The sequence below is a fragment of the Ascaphus truei genome, chromosome 2, assembly GCF_040206685.1.
Source record: "Ascaphus truei isolate aAscTru1 chromosome 2, aAscTru1.hap1, whole genome shotgun sequence".
In the NCBI taxonomy this organism is placed as follows: Eukaryota; Metazoa; Chordata; class Amphibia; order Anura; family Ascaphidae; genus Ascaphus; species Ascaphus truei.
In genome coordinates this window covers 455,591,899-455,607,228 of record NC_134484.1, presented here as the reverse complement: position 1 = coordinate 455,607,228, position 15,330 = coordinate 455,591,899, and the positions used below count along the sequence as shown (strand labels likewise).

At 40.6% G+C, this 15,330-nt stretch overlaps 1 protein-coding gene across 11 annotated transcripts in view; it reads right to left on the bottom strand.

The window, feature by feature from the left end:
* The window catches only part of LOC142487903 (vasoactive intestinal polypeptide receptor-like), a 313,067-nt gene that overhangs the window by 252,969 nt on the left and 44,768 nt on the right, over window positions 1-15,330 (bottom strand). For 8 of the 11 annotated variants that reach the window (XM_075587979.1, XM_075587978.1, XM_075587980.1 and 5 more), the window contains exon 2: window positions 3,044-3,097. The exons of the other annotated variants lie outside the window; for them this stretch is intronic. The gene's annotated coding sequence lies outside the window, so the exon portion shown is untranslated. The remainder of the gene's footprint in view (window positions 1-3,043; window positions 3,098-15,330) is intronic. 11 annotated transcript variants of the gene reach the window in all.

Below are 15,330 nucleotides of genomic sequence, written 5' to 3'. Positions count from 1 at the left end.
ATGACAAACCACCAAACAAAAGTGCCCATTACACAGTTTGTTTGAATACAGTGACTTCAGAAAAACTTGTAGTTGTTACTTGTATTAACCTCCTGATTTCATCATATTAGGCCGCTTGACATGGTTTGACCCTCTGTTTAATACTGCTGGGCCCATATCGTGGCCCCTCTTGTGTAGTTTAGAATCTCACTTAGGCAGACATGTTACAAGATCATTTCTAGTACGAGCCATGAGATAATGAACATGGGGAGGGATAGTCAACTCGCTGTAGCTTCCTGTCTGCTAAATAATTATCAGCTACAAAACATTCCTATTTTTCATGTTAATAATAAAAACATAACGCCTACACAAACATAGTCATTTCCAAATAAGATGATGACATTGTGTTCAAAAGAAGAACCCATTTCAGAAATCAACCAAAAAGTATAGAATACTGATGCTATGATTTGATTGAGGAATTGTTGTGTTCATTGCAGGTTTTGATACCTTGCAATGGACAAAATGAAATGTCCTGTATGACTCCACGTTGTAGACAGCTTCAATGCAATGTATATTCCTCTATAAGAGGCAATACATGCCGTTTTTTTTATTTTTACTTATTTTTTTTAATACAGGATTTATACGGGGGGTCTCTGGAGCTGAACCCCACTACTTTTAGCTCCAAGGATCCCCTGCTTCCGGAGATACATACCTCCATAGTGGGTGCCACTAGCCACTTCAGGGTTCATGTTAAAGCCGCAGTTCAAGTAATATCCTGCATATGTGTTTTTTTTTTTTAAATAAATCAGTTCTGTAGTAAGAAAAAATACTTTTAGCATTTTCTGTTTAAAAACAACAACTTTGAAAGACCAATTTTCTTGTATTTTATTTTAACAAGCATGTTTGTTGCTATAGCAACCATTTACATTTCCCAGATCTAAAGATGTCGCCAAACTTTGTCGATCAATAGACGGAGAACGAATTGACCGGCAGCTATGCAGTTCTTTAGGTAAGTAGAGATTACCCACATGAAACTATTGAAATAAAAACTAAAAAAACTAAAAAAAAACAAAAAACTTGGAGCTTGAACTGCAGCTTTAAGGCTGATTTTCAAAGCTCCCTTGACCTACAAGCCACTGGGAAGCTGTGACGTCACCCAGTGCAGCTTCCTATTGGCCCATGTGATGCAGGAGCCTTAAGCTGCAGAAGATACTGACACCCCCTGCGGAGGTATGTATCTATGGACGAAGGGGACTCCCAAAGCTTAAATGTATGGGGTCCAGCTCCGGAGACCCCCTGGTTCAATACATTTTTCATTTTTTTTTCAATTACAAATACGGCATGGATTGCTCCTTTTAGAGTTTCAAACCACCTAGTGAAAGTTGGCACCACATGGTTATTAAACTAACAGGAAGTGTGCCAGCAATCGAAGTGCGATGGTACAGATTAGCAATACTTTTTTTATATTCACACCCACAATATCACTATATTTTGACATTTACAAACAATATTATTCCATGTAAAGTGTTGTCCTGCCCAGATATGTGCAGAATGCCTATGAAAGTATCACAACTGCTTAAGTTTACATTTCTATTGGACTCGTATACTATAATTAGTACTCTGTAATAGGATTGTTAAACAAATGTACATCAATAAAATTAAAGTGAATATTTACTTCAATGCAATTATCAGAATGACTGTAATATTACAAATAAATAGTTTACAGTGTTATAAAGGTTAGCATGGCTATTTAACAAGTTATGTAGATAGCAAAACTGGCTTGTCAGAACTTGTGATAAACAGTCCAATAGCATTGATAAGCTGATTGAGTTTCCACCAATAGTTTGAAAAAGTTAATCCCTTTTTCGTAAGGATCGAGCAAACAGAAGAGGAGGTGGAGTATGTTTATATGTTAAACCGGATCAAAAACCTATTATAATGGAAGATGTTTACGAAGGGAATATGAAAATGTAGAGACCTTGTGGTAGAAATTAGCAGTGGAGGTAAAAGTATAAAGAAAATGTTTGTAGGAATATGCTATGAACCACCAAATATCTGTGAGATTGAGGAAGCTAAAATACTTTTGCAAATGGAGAAGGCATCAAAACTAGGTCACAGATATTTGCAACTGGATTGAAAACTGGTAGAAGAATAGACAACAGAGGGTTGTCATAAATGGAACTATTTCAGGTTGGGCTAAAGTCGTGAGTGGAGTACTTCAGGATCGGTTCTGTGACCCCTGCTTTTCAACTTGTTTATTAATGACCTTGAGGTTGGCATAGAGAGCAAAGTCTCCATCTTTGCTGATGACACTAAATTGGGATTTTAGTGACCCCACGAAGGTGGTGTCCAAAGAGGGAGGCGGCCAGCATCTGGAACAGCATTGTGACCTGGTTGTATGGCGTTGTTTTTGCTACACACAAACTTTATTCAGAGAATGCTGAGAATGATTATAATTGCATGAAACGCGTAGGCGGTGACGTCACACGCATTAGGAGGGACAGCGCGCTAAATACCCCTTCCCTGATTATAATTGCAACATTTGTTGCCTGTTTGTAGCTAAGACCTTGTGCACTGCCTTATAGCAATAGCTGTTTATATCTTAGCAGCAATTTAACGCTTAGAAGAAAAATGCTAGATTTATGCTGTTATATAGTCTCTACATACCTATTTTTTTATAGAGAGTATTCTGCTTGCATATAACATACCATAGAGATTGCATAATTTATATGGACACTTTAACATGAATTCTGGTCACATTGTCACATTGTCTATTCAGCTAAATAATCAATGTGGTCCATGTATGTGATACTTTGAAACTTTGAAACATCATTATAGTAGATTCCACATGAATACTATTATATATCCTTAAAGAGCCAGACCTTGTTTGGACACTGCTGTGTTCTCTCTTATGTTTAACACCATAGACCCATAGTATACATATTGGACCGAATAACTAGGTTTAACCTTAGGACAAGAATATCTTAAGTTCTGATTAGCACGTTAATAGCTGGTTCCGGGTAGATAGTGTTACTACCATAATCTATTTAGATATAATACTTACCTTACTGGGTGGTAGTAGCTAGCGGCCTCAATAATGGGGAATTTTTAACCATCACTGTAAATAATAAATAATCACTTGTGTTGTTTCTTTATAATAAAACTTTATTATTTTTCAACATAGAAAGTGGGAGATATAGAATTTTCCATATGACAAATTCATTGTTAGGTATATGTTGATATTGATTAGTATGAGGTATATATTCATACTCATCATTCTAGGAATATTATGATTCCGTGATTATTGAATCACCCTATTATATTTACCATATATACTTTGAGTGCAATTTGTAGGAATCTTTTGTAAGCTCTCTAAACAAAAACAAGTGTTTTTGACACTAAATTGTGTAAGGTAGTAGAATCAGAGCAGGATGTAATTTCTCTCCAGAAGAACTTGGAGGACTGAAAATGTGGGCTGTAAATGGCAGATGAGGTTTAATACAGATAAATGTAAGGTTATGCATTTGGGAAGCAAGAATAAACAGGTGACTTACAAATGAAATTTGGGGAATAAATTAGGGGAATCCTTGATGGAGAAGGATTTAGGAGTGCTTGTAGAGAGCAGGCTTTGCGATAGTGCCCAAGTCATGCAGTAGCTGCAAAGGCAAACAAGATATTGCATCAAACGGGCAATGGATGGAAGGGAAGTAAACATTATTATGCCCCTTTATAAAGAATTAGTAAGACCACACCTTGAATTTGGAGTACAATTGTGGGTACCACTCCTTAGAAAAGACATTATTGAACTAGAGAAAGTGCAGAGAAGAGCCACCACATTAATAAAGGGGATGGACAATCTAACATATGAGGAGAGGCTAGCTAAAGTAGATTTATTTACATTAGAAAAGGTGTCTAAGAGGGGTTATAACTATATACAAATATATTCGGGGACAGTACAAGGAGCTTCCAAAAGTACTATTCATCCCAAGGGCAGTACAAAGGACTCGGGCTCATCCCTTATGTTTGGAGGAAAGGAGATTTCACAAGCAACAAAGGAAAGGGCAGTTAAAATGTGGAATTCATTACCCATGGAGACCGTGATGGCAGATACAATAGATTTGTTTAAAAAAAGTTTGGACAGATTTTTAGATGTGAAAGGTATACTTGGATATACCAAATAAGTAAACATGGGAAGGATGTTGATCCAAGGAGTAATCTGATTGCCAATTCTTGGAGTCAGGAAGGAATTTATTTTTCCCTTATATCATTGGATATCATATGTCACTGTGGTTTTTGTTTGCCTTCCTCTGGATCAATATACTGTAAGTACGGATATAGGATATATTATCTGTGTAAATTTAGCATACAGTATATTGAACTTGATGGACGCATGTCTTTTTTCAACCTCATCTACTATGTAACTATGTAATACACACTGTTGTATTTACTTTCCTGGTTACTATCTTTTATTATTAGAATTGCCATGTACTACACAATGTTTAGCACTATAGAGATGTTTGTGTTATGATTACTCACTAATGAGTTTCATTAACAGGCTAATAAATCCATTTGATAATCTCATTTTCTAATTTGTTTGCACACAATGCAATTAGTTAACCATTGTGCCAGCTAACTACAGAGAAAGAAAAAATACTTTAAAAGTTGCACTTTAATACAATGGAGCAAAGTTTCATGTTGCGAGTTCAATTAAGATAGGGGCATGCTGAAACACGCTTTATCCTACCGGCCCTTATTGCTATATTTGTCAATATAAACAGTACATATGGATACATCTTGTGTTGCTCACAATGGATTAAATCATTGCACTTACTGTAACAAGATGTAACACGTCAGTGAAGTTAGCAGTTGTCTCCACTACAAGTATTGTAGTTAATTTTCCAATCCCATGTTGATATGGAACTGAAACAAGTGCGGTGCAAAGCTCCTTATATTCTCCCCGAATATATTTGTATATAGTTATCATATCCCCTCTTAGACGTCTCTTTTTTTATGTAAATAAATCTAATTTGGCTAGCCTGTCCTCATACATCAGATTATATTACCTTTATTAACTTGGTGGCTCTTCTCTGCACTTTCTCTAGTTCCATAATGTCTTTTCTAAGGAGTGGTACCCAAAATCGTACTCCATATTCAAGGTGTGGTCTTACTAATGCTTTATAAAGGGGCATCATTATGTTTACTCCCCTTGTATCCACTGCCCAATTAATGGAAAATAAAATCTTGTTTGCCTTTGCAGCTACTGCATGACTTTGGGCACATGCTAAGCCTGCTGTTTACAAGCACTACTAAATCCTTATCCAGCAAGCATTCTCCTTATTATCCCCATTTCTTTTGTAAGTTGCATATTTATTCTTGTTTTCCAAATACATAACCTTATATTTATCTGTATTAAACATCATTTGCCATTTACCTGCCCAAGTTTCCAGTCCCTCCAAGTCCTTCTGGAGAGAAATTACATCCTACTCTGAGTCTACTACCTTACACAATTTAGTATCAACTGTTCAGGGACACAGCCAAGACGCGGCTGTGGACAGGTGATCCGGTGGTCTGGGACCAGACTACCATATTGAGAGACTATCTGCAAAGGTGATACATTCCTCACGGGAGGACAACCCACATGGAGGCAGACGTCGTCGTTGACCACCGCTGTTGCTGGATCCTATCCTTCTGGGTGGCGTTAGTGGGTGTCGGAGCACCCAGCCAGTACTGCAAGTGCACCAACTATAAACACGGTAGTGGGGCAGCCCTGTCTCACACATTTGGGCGGGAGTTTCTACTCGTGGACACCGGGGTTGTTGGGTGCCCGAGGGCCCACAGGACTATGTGGGACTCTCGCTAGTGTGTGGACACAGGGTTGGTGGTTACTGGAGGGCACGGTCGTGCATGACCGGGTGTGTGGGACTGTATATATATGTTCAGTGCTATATGTACTAGCATGTGTTTTATTGTATGGGGTTATCCCACATAGTAGGGTCCCATACAGGTGGAGGCGCTACCGATTACCGACTCAGATACACCACAGGCTCCCAGCAGTGGAGACTCAGGCCTCCTGTGAGCTGCAGGTAAAGAAGCACATGCACCATAGCCGGGGGGGGGGGGGGGGGCGCAAGCACTACATTAGGTTAGTATGGCACAACTTATCCTTCATAAATCCATGCTGACTATTACTAATAATTTTGTTTTCTTTAGGTATTCCTGAATATTATCCCGTTATAAACCTTCAAGTAGCTTACCCACTATTGGTATCAGGCTTTCAGGTCTGTAATTCCCCGGTTGTGACCTAGCTCCCTTTGTAAATATAGACACCACGTCTGCTTTACACCAATTTTGTGGTACTGAGCCTATGGAAATAAAGTAATTGAATATTAAATGCAATGGTTTGGCTATTACTGAACTTAACTCCTTGAGAACTCTTGGATGTATGCCATCGGGGCCAGGTGCCTTATTTACTTTAATTTTATCATGCCGCTTATGAACTTTTTCTAAAGTTAACCAATTGTTCGTTAACATAGAAGTTGTGGCTTCCTCCTGTGGCGCTACTATTGTAATTGATTCTTCCCTGATAAATACCAAGGCAAATAATGTGTTTAATACCTCTGCTTTTTCCTTATCTCCAATAATATGCCTGCCCATCTCACACTGAAAGGGTCCTATATTTTCTTATCTAATTTTTTTGTTATTAAGGTACTTAAAGAACTTTTTAGGGTTGCTCTTACTTTCTATTACAATCCTTTTTTCATTATCCATTTTTGATCATTTGATTGCCCTTTTGCAATTTTTGTTACATTCCTTATCATTCTGATACGATGCCTCCGTCCCTTCTGACTTTAATAATCTAAATTCCTGCCTCTTCTTTTCCATTTCCTCCCCTACCTTTTTATTTAGCCACATTAGTTTAGACTCGTTTCTTTTATACTTATTACCCAAGGGTATACACTGATAAGTGTGCTTTTCTAACAATGTTATAAAGACTGCTCATGTATCTTCCACATTGTTCCCTGTAAAAACATAATCCCAATATATTACTTGTAGATTAGCCCTCAATTTTCTAAAATCTGCCTTTCTAAAGTTTAAGATCTTTGTTGAACCCTAGTAAAATGGTTTTGTTAATTTATTTCAAATGAGACCATGTTATGATCACTGTTACCCAAATGTTCCAGGACTTGAATATTTGCTATTACTTCTACATTGTTTGATATGACCAAATCCAGTATTGCCCCTCTCCTGTAAGGTTCCTCAATAATTTGGGTAATATAATTGTCTTTAAGCACCCCCAAAAACCTGTTTCCTTTTGTTGTAATGCTAATCACATTGCCCCAGTCTTGATATTAAAAAGCACCCATTACGCAAACATGACCCAGTTTTGATGCCTTCTCCATATGCAAAAGTATTTTAGCTTCCTCAATCTCACAGATATTTGTAGTTTGTAGCATATCCCTACAAACATTTTCTTTATACTTTTATCTCCAATGCTAATTTCTATCCACAAAATCTCTACATGTTCATAATTCCCTTCATAGACACCTTCCCATCTAACATCTTAATAGGTTTTAGATCTGGTTTTAGATCCGGTTTAACATATAAACATACTCCACCTCCTCTTCTATTTGCTCGATCCATCCGAAAAAGGGAATAACCCTCTAAATGAACTTCCCAGTCATGAGTTTCCTCCCACCATGTTTCAGTAATGCCTATGATATCATACTGCTTCCCATGTACAGTAGCTATTAATTCAAGATCGCCCATTTTATCTGTCAGGCTTCTTACATTAGAAAGTTAGTGTGTTTTTTTGTAAGGAATTGGGGTCACTAATATGGAGGCTTTCCCTCTCTCTCCCTAGCAGCATGTTTATAAAAAATGGAAATCTTTATTTTATTTTTTATAAAAACAGTCCAGGCAAATATGTGTTGACACTCTGGCAAAGCTAATGCAAGAGTGAATGTCCATTGCTCGCCAGTTTCACAGACTTGTGCAAAGGTTTCACATATTGTCTCTCTTCAGGGATGGAAAAATCCCAGGTACCTAAAATGTCCGCCCTGGCGCCTGTACCGTGTGCAGTGATGATTGACCTGATTGACAGGCCAAGTCACCACCGCTCATCTCAGTGAGGAGAGTGGGGATCGGAGAACAGGAAGCTGAGGCACGTGAGGGCCACGGGCAGGGCTAGTGTGAGGGCCACGGGCAGGGCTAGTGTGAGGGCCATGGGCAGGTCTAGTGTGAGGGCAACAGGCAGGGCTTGTGTGAGGGCTACGGGCAGGGCTTGTGTGAGGGCCATGTGCAGGGCTAGTGTGAGGGCCACAGGCAGGGCTAGTGTGAGGGCCACAGGCAGGGCTAGTATGAAGGCGCAGAGCTAGTCAGAGCTGAGAGCCGAGATTATGTCAGTGTGTGTCTGTGTCAATGTGTTTCTGTCAGTGTGAGAGTATGTTAGTGTGAGAGTGTCAGTGTGACAGTGTGACAGTGTGACAGTGTGACAGTGTGACAGTGTGTCTGTGTGAGAATGTGCCTGTGTGAGAATGTGCTGTGTCTGTGTGTCTGTGTGAGAATGTGTTTGTGTCTGTGTGTAGCAGTACCGCTCAATGGGGGGGGGGGTCGAAGGGCTGCGGGTGGTGTTATTTGGGGGGAGGGGGTCAGAGCTAAGGATGGAGATGGGAGTGCCAGTGTGTCTGTGTGACAGAGTGCCAGTCTGTGTGTGTTTGTCTGTCTGACAGTGTGGGAGAGAGTGTCAGTACAGTTTGTTTGTTTGTCTGTCTGTGTGAGAGAGAGTGCCAGTACACTGTGTGTGTGCGTGTGTGTCTGGCTGTGTTAGAGAGAGTGCCAGTACAGTGTCTCTGCGTGAGAAAGTGTGCCAGTCAGTGTATGTGATGTCTGTCTGTGTGAGAGAGTGTTCCAGTACAATATGTCTGTCTGTGTGAGAGAGTATAGGTATATGGTGTGTGTGTGTATGCCTGTCTGTCTGTGTGAAAGAGAGTGCCAGTAAAGTGTGTTGTGTGTGTGTGTGTGTGTGTGTATGTGTATGTGTCTGTCTGTGTGAGAGAGTGCCAGTACAGTGTGTGTGTGTGTGTGTGTCTGTGTGAGAGACAGTGCCAGTACAGTGTTCCTGTCTGTGTCTGTTTGGCAGTACAGTGTGTCTGTCTGTGTGTGTGCCAGTGTGTGTCATTGTGTCACAGATACACACTGACATACACACACAGTGACACAGAGCCGATGATGGTGGAGGGGCTAGCCAGAATGCCTTACCCCTTCCCTGCACGTATCAAAACACTGACTGAAAAATTCTAACTGGCTCCTAAGTATTTTATATTTTTGACCACCGATCTTCCGGTCGCCAACGTGGGGCAACACGGGAACAAAGAAACTGCACTACGTTTATCCCAGCAAAAATCTAATTAAAATCCACTGGCATTTGATCAATTAGGTGCAGGCGTTTGCACCAGTTTAGCCTCACGTTTGCAGCCGGGAGCCTTTGATACATCGGCCCCGCTCTACTGTACAGTAGGTAGACAAACTGAGCGAATACAGTACTCAATGCAGGTAAATGTAAAGTACAGCTGTGGGGATAGATTATAAATCATAGTTATACCTCAAGATATTAGAAATTAAACAAATGAAAAATAATTTAAACGATTTAACATACACCGGGGAATGATATACGACATCTAGTGGCTAGAAGGAAAATGTTAATAAAACATCACTTTTCATTAAAACCAGTTAGAAGGTTGAACGATTTAAACTCCCTTTTTGTACAGGAAGGCCACACTGAGAATTTTCTGGAAGAGACCTGACGTATGGGCCGTTCAGAGTGGCTGTTTGGGTCATTTGTGACTCAGATTCCTAGTGGATTTTAATGTGGATGTTTGGTCAAAAATGGCCTGAATAGAATGGTCGCTTTGAGCTAAACAGAGCAAGTCCCATAGTGGGGAAAAAAAAGAACAGTAGGTTATCTAAAAAAAAAAGCTGACAATACTGAGAATGGGAAGTCACAGAGGAAATGCAGACACCAAACACAGAGAAAGACATACAGTACAGAGGTAACAGGACAAAGAGAACAAAAGAAAGCCACTGAAGACACACGTCCATACTGTGCGTTGGACCCCTCTCCAACATACAGCGATGCAGGAGAAGACGTTATCACATATGTTTGCATGGAACTAAACCCCAGCAGAAGGAAGACCGCTTCACAGCAATAAATAGGGGGCATGGGGGGATTGTCAAATGCTAAATCAGGGCACGCAAGGCACAGGAGGAAGAACATTTTAGGCTACACTACATCTGAGATCTAAACTGTAATAGTTTTCTTTGCATTTGGATAACTTTCTGTTTGATAGCATCAGATATGGTAATGTTGTCATTTTCGCCTTTAATAATGCATGTTCTTGTTTTATAGCCAGGTGGAACTGAGAAGCAATGCACTGAACAATGCACAGGTCTTTGGACACTGGAGTGCATTAAGTATCTAATTTACATTAGATGGATGATTCATTACTGCTTGTGTGTATTCATTCTGCAAAACACTTTAATGTCATTTATTTCAGCTAGTCGTACCTTATTCTTAAACAATTGTTTTTAAATTGATCATCCCATACAATGTTTATTTTAATCATTTAATGCAGCAATCACCCCCTCAAACAGACGTCTGTGTGAATTTAACTCGTATAATGTTAGGATTTTTTTCCCCAGTACTGCAGGTCCTGTTTTTTTTTTATTGTTAAAAAAAAAATGATTTTCTTAATCTCTAGATTCTGGGGTTACTATGGCAACCTTAAGATTGCACTGGGCTTTGGGGAGAGCTTTATTTTAACCATCCAGACAATTCCTATTTCAAATGCCTATATCTCCCGAAGCATCAGATTAAAAATTAAAAAGCAAACAGCATTGGAAATGGCAAGAGAAGATTTGTTAGACTAAATTAAAAACGAAGTTGTAAAGAAAATAGCTGCTTTAATAGCGGGAGCAAGATCCATCTGTAATGCCAGGTCTTAGATAACGGTCACTAATACTTAACATATGTGTGAAGCACAATGTTCAGAGGTAGAAAGTGGAGTGTATTTACATTATGCACTGAAATATGATTGGTTATTTAATTGTGTTACTGTTAACACTCCCATTCACAAGCCATGCATAAGACACAATGCAATAAAACCTATTTTTAAAACCTCAAGAATAAATGCTTCTGTGACAAATTTATTTGCAAAACGAGTGTTTTTTTCCCCCAATCTAGCTGTCTATGGGCCTTATGCAGAGAGCATAGAATTTTAAAATTGGCGAATTTCATAAAAAGTAGCTTTTTTGGAGAGTTTTATTCTCCATATGCAGAAAAGTGCGAATTTTGCTATGTTTAACATGGATGCGTGTGGCGAGTTTAAATTGGCGAGATGCGCGCTTCAGAAACGTGTAAAAACAAATTCGCGCCTTTTTTTCCCCTTTACTATAGGCGGTGAGCGCCATCTTGCCATATTTTCCTGGCGCGGCAAAAATGCGAGAATCGCGGCATTTTTTGGCGCGAACAGCCGCTTTATGCCGTTCGCACCTCTCTGCATTCGGAGAGTTTTAAAAATGGCGAGATGGAGGATCTCGCCAGCCGCGAGGCGAGTTTTAGCAATTGTAAAAACAAAATGGCGCGTTTTTCGGAACTCGCCATTTTCTGCCGGTTTCTGCGCGAAATTGTACAAAAAATGGCGAATTTCGAAATAACGATGCTCTCTGCATAAGGCCCCATGTTTAAGATAACTGACACAGATACAGTACAAATCAAAAAGGAAATGGTCATGTGGATCGAACAGTTTATTAGTTACGTTTGTCAATCTTTCAGGCAGGGACATATTTACCCTGACCTTATACAGTACAATAGGGGTAGCCAACTCCAGTCCTCAAGAGCTACCAACAGGTCAGGGTTTCAGGATATCCCTGCTTCAGCACATGTGGCTCCTGTGCTGAAGCAGGGATATCCTGAAAACCTGACCTGTTGGTGGCTCTTGAGGACTGGAGTTCGCTAACCCTGCTGTACACTATCTCTGCAGAGACATACCCGTTACAACTTGTTATTTCATTTGCAGAACTAAAAACTAACTTCCGTTGTAAAGAGGAAAGAACTGCAAAAATGTGGTTGCTTGTGGCCAAAAATGTACTTCGTGTACGCCTCATGCTTGTAGAACATTTGGAGGTGTCACTGTACGTGTCAAGCATAAAAGACGGGTGCTTTGAAGTTAAATTGATTATACCAGGCATTTTGAACATGCAATGGCACAATTGCACTGCTTGAAATTGTGAGAAATTATATTTTAATTAGCAATGTAAATAAGGGTTCATGGTGTACATTCTGTATTTGAGGCTGTCATCAGTGATGGAAATACTATATGAATAAGCAAGAGTCAAGCACAGCCGCCGGTATTTAAATTAAGCATTTACACTGGTTTATTTTTTTAGTTATGAATAGTACACCTTGTATTTTATGCCGTTTTATTATTTATTATGTTTTCTAACACTAACATTATACTATCACTAGCCGCTTCGAATGTGTGTTGAATCAGCAGCCCTGATTCCAGCCTTTTTGAGCATTGTTGCTGTGTTTACGTGGACTTTGCCCTATATAAACTGGCTATGTTACACCAAGCAATCATTCTCCTGAGAAAGTCACGCAACGTGACGAAACGCATAGAGACGTGGTGACATCATCTTAGGCCTCGGACACGCTTACCGCTGGTGTGCTGAGGCGCGCTGAGGCTCAGGGAAAGCGAGTGCTTTCCCTGGCCTTGCGGTTGCTTACTGCAAGCGCTCTCAGCAGCCGTCAGGGAGCGGTCCGGGGGCGGGCGCGTCACTGGCCGGGGGCGGGCCAGTGACGTCACGGAGCTGGTTTGCCCTCATTGGGCGAACCGCTCACGTGACCGGCCTGTCTCGCCGGCAAGCGGGGGAATTTTAAATTCCCCTAAGACCTGCGCTTCCGCAAGCGCGCGAAAGCGCAGGTGAGCCCCTACTAAAGCCGCTCTAATTGCGGCTGTAGGGGCTCAGTGCTGAGCGGGAGCGCGCCTCAGCACGCTTCCGCAAGCACGCAGGCAACATGGACGAGGCCTTAGACGGACGTGTGGGAGGAGGTCCTGAGTTCCCTGATACTCTCTTCAGCTGATCCGTCTTCACTTCCAGCAGTGTACTACACATGGAAGTGTTCTGAGCATTGGAGACGCTGAAAAGCTGCAGGACTCGTGGTATGAGTTGCAAACAGCTACATCAGGTGCACAGTATCAATGTCGGACCCCCTCGCTCCTGTAGATGACACCCCTTACAGATTCTCTCCAATGTTTGTGTTATTTTAGCATCCTGTAAGTGTATCTCCTAGGGACACTTTCCTTTAAATAAATTCACCCTATTTGTACGCAGTTACGCACTATGGAGCTTGCGCTTTTTTGTGTTTTGTTCTTCTATATATGTAATATATTCTCACTGGAATAATGTGAAAGGAGAGAATATACTGTATGCACTGAGTACTTGGAATTGCACCTTTAACATGCAATAGTCTGAGAAGCTTCTAATCATGCAGTCACATCCATTCACTGCTTACGGAGTGTGTCCACAACTCCAGTCCTCAAGACCTCCCAACAGGTCAGATTATCAGGATATCCCTGCTTCAGCACATTTACTGAGCCACTAATTGAGCCACCTGTGCTGAAGCAGGGATATCCTGAAAACCTGCTCTGTTGGTGGCCCTTGAGGACTGAAGTTGGCCACCCGCGGTGTACTGGATAACTCATGAGTACAGACAGCACAGAGCAAAATACAGTCTTGAGGACTGGAGTTGAGAATCCCTGGCTTACTGTGTTATCCCACTTCTCACTATATTAAAATAGGGGTCAATAGTACATTCAACCTTTCATGATCTGCATTACATATAAAAAGAAAGCGATGTCATGTGTACGACAAAGCACCATAACTACAACTGCACTGGAAATCGCTTCTCCGATAACGTCTTTAATAATCAAACAGAAGACAAATATTTGCCCTAATGGTTATGTATCTTAGAAATTATGTTATTGACTTTGGTTGAAATCAATACGCAGGTTTCTGTAATCGGTGTTTGGCAAGCGAACACACAGGAAAGCCATTACGGCAAATTATTTTCCTTAAATGAGTAATTAGAAAAAGGAGATTAAAGACGTGACAGAGATTTTTAAACCATCTACAGTTTGGACCTTAATTTTTTATCTGGAACGGGTTTCTTTATACGGAGAGCATCTCCTTGATAGTGCTCTTGGCTTCCTGTGCGACTCAACTTCACTAGTAGATTCGAGGCCATTTATCAAAGTCCCTGATGTAAAACTAGAGCAACTCGGACAAAACTGTTCAGAAAACAGCACATTAACCACGGATAAATGACAGCACGACTCATTATTCTTAGGGTTGCAGATGCAAGCTACTTCAGTATACTACAGTTACTGTTTATTTAATAAAGGAGAAGATAAAGCTGATATTTCTCTGTTGTACTGTTATCCTGTTATCCTGTTTTGTAGCTCAGCGTTTGGAACACAGTTGCACTACATCTGTAACTCCTTGCTTTCAAAGGTATTATTTCCTTTGGGATGGTGGTGTTTTTTTTTTTTACAATATTGCACCATTTATTTCCATTTCACATGAATTACAATGTTCCTTACATAGTTACATACATATTACATGAGGTTGGAAAAATACATATGTTCATCAAGTTCAACTTATATTAAATGTAAATGACAGATACGTATCCCATATTTGCATATACTGTACATTCAATTGATCTAGAGGAAGGCAAACAAAAAATCCCAGTGAAACATTATTCAATGCTTTCTCATAAGGGGAAAAATAAATTCCTTAATGACACAAAATAATGGGAATCAGATTTCTCCCGGGTTCAACATCCCTCACATGTTTACTTATCTGGTATATCCACATATACCTTTCCTTTCTAAAAAGATGTCCAACCTTTATTTGAAGATATCTTTTGTATCTGCCATCACAGTCTCCATGGGTAAGGAGTTCCACATTGTAACTGCTCTTTAAATAACCCTTTCATTTGTTGCTGGTAAAATCTCACTTCCTCCAACCTTAAGGCTACGGCCCCGCTGTCTGCGCTGCACGTGCACCTGCCAAGCTGGCGGTGCATGCAACCGAGTTCCTTGGCCTGCAGTGAGCTGCAGGGGGAAAGACTGGGGGGGGAGTGATGGGGTGTGTGGCCATGACAGACCCCCCAGAAGGAACGCCCTCATTGGCTGAACCGCCTGGGGGCGTGGCCTAGCGCTCTGTCGCTGGTACTAAGCACAATTTTCCAGTATGCTGGAAAAACTGACGGCTCAACGCAGCGGCCACCAC